Source organism: Odontomachus brunneus, unplaced genomic scaffold, assembly GCF_010583005.1.
Source record: "Odontomachus brunneus isolate Ranch 3 - 2012 unplaced genomic scaffold, Obru_v1 Obru_scaffold_170, whole genome shotgun sequence".
NCBI lineage: Eukaryota > Metazoa > Arthropoda > Insecta > Hymenoptera > Formicidae > Odontomachus > Odontomachus brunneus.
The window spans coordinates 354,380-359,835 of NW_022639620.1; the positions used below are offsets into that span (position 1 = coordinate 354,380).

Consider the following 5,456-nt stretch of genomic DNA (forward strand, 5'->3'; position numbering starts at 1 on the left):
ACCGTTTGGAACCGTTTGGAACCATTGAACAGTTGGTCACTTACCACAACGGGTGCGTTCGTTTTGGACGCTCACTTACTTAAAGCGCTCACGCTTATGAGCGCTATTTTTGCCCGGTTACTTTGATTTCTAAGCGCACTCATCGAAAAGATCAAAACCGTTTCGTTTGGCTGTTGTAAGCAATTGTGAACGTAAAAATGGAGGATAAAGTAAAGGAAATTGTTTGTGTATTTGCTCAAATATTAGTTTCATTAGATGTTTTTGATGATAAGGAAACAAATAACTTATATAAGGAAGAATTAGAAAAGTATTTATCCGTAATGATTGAATCTATAAAAAAAACAATACCTTGGTTAAAAAACTATGTGGAAGTGATTGTACCATTATACAATGACGAAGTATTTAAGTCACATTTTAATAACTTTTCACTTTATAACTTTTGCTTTATTTAAGATCAACGATTTTAACTTTCATATAATATTCATGCTTTATAGAACAAAATATGAAGATTTAGGTAAATTTGTGAGAAAGTCCATTTCCTTCATCAAATGTATTACTAATGTTGCTGAAATATTACTTATTTTTTTAAATTACTGTTGGACAGTGCTTTATTACTCAAAATAAATATGATTTAATAACAAAAATAATAAATTTTTATGAGAGGTATCCTAAACTTACCTTCTTCTACACGTTTTGCCTCGTTTGATGTAACAACAAGTGTATACATTTTATTATTTGTAACATCTTGCAGAGTTACTCTGGTTTTGTTACTCTCGTTGGAATTCATTTTGAAACGGGTATATATCAGTTGGACACGGGGCAATTGGACACAGTCCAATCACAAGTCGCTGTTCCAAGGGACCCTACAAATGTCTCTAATCACACGGTGCTGTGATTGGCTGTGTCCAAATGCACCGTGTCCAAGTGCACCGCTCCCTTTTGAAACACTATTTCATTTTAAGGTTTATATTGGAGGTTAGATTGCGTCGATTTCATCGACGCAATCTAACTTATCGTTCTCTTTGGGAAATAAGCGCTTATAAGTGCTCACGCTTTTACTGCCCTATTTCGATAGAAGAAGTAAATGTAAGCGCGAGTTATGACGTCACGCATGACATCAATATGCAGTTTCTAAGCGCTTATAGCGCCAAAGTAAACGACGTGAGCGATATTTATAAGCGCTTTAAGCGCGTAAGCGTTCAAAGCGAACGTACCCAACGTCAAGCAAAAACGGTCGTGGTCGAAACGCGGTGAGCTGGCGCAAACGGTGGCCAAGCCAGGATTGATGGTCAGGAAGGCTTTGCTGTATGTTTGGTGGGATTGGCAGGGAATCATCCACTATAAGCTGCTCCCTTATGGCTAAATTCGGACCTGTACTGCCAACAATTGGACCATCTGAAGGAATCAATCGCCCAGAAGCGGCCAGCTTGGGTGTATATCAGTTGGACACGGGGCAATTGGACACAGTCCAATCACAAGTCGCTGTTCCAAGGGACCCTACAAATGTCTCTAATCACACGGTGCTGTGATTGGCTGTGTCCAAATGCACCGTGTCCAAGTGCACTGCTCCCGTTTCATTATGTATGTGTAAAGTCTGTGTATATATCGTGAAACTTTCAAACAGCTGAACGGTTACTTTTGATACAGTCTTCGAAGAGTGCGAACGTATTTTAAGAGTAAAAATGAGTTGATATTAAAAAGGAAAACACGATTCTCCTGTTTACCGATTTCGTTCACGCAAAAAAAAAATAAGATTTCCAAGGAAATCAGATTTCATTGGAAGAAGAGACAGACTTCACGACTGCATCAGCGAGCAAAATTAGCCAGAGCAAAAAAATATTATTATTGATCTCACTGAAGGCTATTGCATTATCTCTTTTTTTTTACTGTATTTGTAGCTCTTGCTGAATTAATTATCTGCAAGGATTGTAAAAAATATCAATTTTGGAGAAGCAGGACATCGAGGACTGGGTTTTAAATTAGTTCTCACGTGCGAATGCGGTAATCGTAGTATTAATTCGGGACCTTTAATTAATAATAAAGCGTATAAAATTAATCGACGATTAATTATGGCTATGCGATTGTTAGGTATTGATCAATATGGAATCAATCTGTTTTGTGGATTCATGGATTTCGGAAGTGGTCTGACAAATAATGTATATGAAGCGGCTACGAATAACATTTATATCGCAAGTAAAGCTGTTTCCGATTCCATAACGAAGAAAGCCGTGAAAGAAGAGAAACAAAAAAATGCTGAAAAGAGAGAGCCCACTTCAAATTTAACAGTTTCCGGCGATGTTACATGGAAAAAACGTGATTGTAACTCACTTTTTAGCGTTAACACGTTAATAGGAAGTTTAAGTGGCAAATTAATAGATGCAGTTGTCAAATTGAGTTTTTGCCATAGCTACAATTATTGGAAAAACCAAAAAAAAAGTACAGAATATATACAGTGACTCAATGAACATGAAGAACCCTGTTCTATAAATCATACCAGATCAGCTGGCAAAATGGACAGCGTAAAAGAAATGTTCGCAAGATCGGAAGAACTTTATTCAGTTAAGTATATTAATTACATTGGCGACTTCCGTTTCCGGTGTGAGTGAGAGTGAATGTGAGATATAGGTGTGTGGAGAAAAGAAGACGAGAGAGTGTTTGAGAAGGGAGAGAAGTGAGTATGAGGGTGAGAAAGGGAGGGGAATTGGGGGGAGTACTTGGAGAAGTGAGAGCGGGGTTGGGAGAGGTTGGAGAAGAGGGATACAAAGCAAGAAAGAAAGATGACAGAAAGAGGTTAGGTCAGAAGATTCGAGAAAAACGGAAAGATAAGGAAATCAGAAAGAGAGACATCTAGGGAAAGGGCAAAGAAGTAGGAGATCAGGAGAGTTGATAAGTAGGAAAGTGATAACAGGATAGAGAGGGTTAGGGAAAGGGAAAGGGGAAGGATAAAGAAGGATGGAAGAGAATGGAAAAGATAGAGTGACAGGGGGAGAAGGAAAAGTTATGGAGGGAAGGAAAGCAAAGATAGGGAGCGTAGGGAGTACAGGAAGCTTAAAGGAGTGGGTGAAGAGGAAAAGAGAGATAGAGGAGGAGGCAGAGAGTGAGATGGAGGAAAAAGGACACAAGTGCAAAAAAGCTAAGGAGAGAAGCTAAGGGGATACAAGGGAAAAAGAGGGGGGGGGAGGAAGATTAGGTACGAGCGAGTGGAAAGAGGAAAAAGAAGGGTAGATAAAGGAAATAAGGGAAATGATAAGGGAGGTGAATAAGGAGATAAAGGAGGAATTGAAAGAGGAGATAAAGAAGCAAGGAAGGGAGATAAGAGAAGAATTAGAAGGCATGAGGAAACAGTGGGAGGAGAAAGAAAAAGTATGGAGGAAGGAGAGTAGAGAGCTAAGGGAAAGAATAGAGAAGCTGGAAAAAAAAGCAGGGGAAAAAAAGAAGGAAGAGGGAAGGATGAGGGGTACAGAGGAGAAGGAGGACAAGACGGAGAAAGAATGTGGGAACTGGAGTGAAAATGGGAAATGAAAGACAGAGAGGAAAGGAGGAATAACATAATAATAAAAGGGACGAAGGGGAGAGAAGGAGAGATAGAAGATAAAATGAAAGAGATAATAAAGAAGTTAGGAATGGAAGGTGATGTGGAGAGTATGAAGGTATTGGGTGGAGGGAAGATGGTAAAAATAAAGATAAGGAGATTAGAGAAAAAAAGGAGATTATGGAGAAAAGGAGGAGTGTGGCAAAGGAAGGTATAATGATAGAAGACGATATGACATGGAAAGAAAGAAGAACAAAATGGAGACTGGGGGAGATAGCGAGAGAGGAGAGAGGAAAGGGGAGGAGAGTAGTGGTAGGATATGGGAAATTAAATATAAATAGGAAATGGTGGAGATGGGATGAGAGGGAGAAAAGGTTAATAAGCGGGGAAGGGAAAATATGGACGAGAGAGGTGGAAGGAGGGGGAGGGGTACTGGAGGGAAAAGGGTAGAGAGGAGGGGGAGGAGGAAGGGGGGAGAGACATGGGGAATAGTGTTCTGGAATGTGGCCAGAGTGGGAAACAAGGATAAAGACTTTTGGCAAGGAATAAAAGAATGGGAGATAATAGTAATGATAGAAACGTGGTTAGATAGAAAGGAATGGGAAAGAATTAAGGGGAAACTACCAAAGGAATATACATGGAAAGTGCAAGAGGCAAAGAGAAGGAATAGGAAAGGAAGGGCATGCGGTGGTATGTTGATGGGAATTGGAAAAGGAATGGAGATAGAGGAGGAAGAAGGAAGAATAAAGTGTGTGATGAGAATAGGAGGAAGGAGATGGAGGATAGTAGGAGTATACGTCAATGGAGATATGGATAGGAAAATGGAGGGAGTGAAGGGATGGATGGAGGAGAGAGAGGGAGACAGGAGAACAATAATAGGAGGAGATTTTAATGCAAGGACGGGGGAGGAGGTGGAGAAAAACAGGGGGATAGAGAGGGGAAGAAAATCAAAGGATAAGGTGATAAATAAAGAAGGAAGGAAATTGATACAGGTAATAGAGAAAAGAGGATGGCAGATATTGAACGGTAACATAAGGGGAGACGAGGAAGGAGACTGTACGTATACAGGAGGGAGAGGACAGACGGTGATTGACTATGTGTTAGGAGATAGAGAAGTGAGAAGCGACATTGAAAGGATGGAAATAGGGGATGAAATTGACTCAGATCATTACCCGATAATAGTATGGTTGAAGGGGGAAACGAAGAAAAGAGGAGAGAAAGTTAGAGGAAGAATGAAAATGAACAGGGAGGAAATGAAGGGGGAGGTGGGATGGGGAAGGAAGGAAGAAATTCAAGAGGCAAATAGAGGCGCGGTATGAGGAATTTGGGGAAATGGAGGAAGAAATGAAAGAAATGAGAGAAAGGATAAAAAGAGCGTTAGGAAAGAGCGAAGAAGATGGAAGAGAGGGAGGAGGAAGGAAAGGATGGTGGGATAGAGAATGCTGGGAGGAGAAGAAGAAGGTGAGAAAGAAGTTGAGGGAATGGAAAAAAAGGGAGGGAAAAGAGAAGAATATAGAGAGAAGAAGAATGAATACAAAAGGCTATGTGAAAAAAAAAAAAGAGAGAGGAAAGAGAAAGGATGGAAGGAGAAGTAGAGGAAGCAAGGACAGAGGGTAAAGTGTGGGCATTAATAAATAAAGTGAGGAGGAAAAGAAACAAAATAAATGAAGGAATAGAGATGGAAGAATGGAAGGAATATTTTATGGGGTTGTTAGGGGGGTAGAGAGGAAAATAGTGAGAGGAAGAAGAGAAAGAGGAGAAGGAGAGGAGGATGAGGAAAGGGAACTAGAATGGGCGGAGGTAAAAAAGATAATAAGAAAATTGAAAGAAGGAAAAGCAATGGGGAAAGATGAAATACCGAATGAGGTGTAGAAATATGGAGAAGAGGAGATGGAGAAATGGGCGTGGGAAGTGTGTAGAAGGA

The 5,456-nt window shown here is 40.2% G+C and overlaps 1 protein-coding gene across 3 annotated transcripts in view; it reads right to left on the reverse strand.

Annotated features, from left to right (window-relative positions):
- Positions 1–5,456, reverse strand: part of LOC116851263 (1,5-anhydro-D-fructose reductase) — a 254,733-nt gene that overhangs the window by 90,883 nt on the left and 158,394 nt on the right. The gene's annotated exons all lie outside the window — the stretch shown is intronic.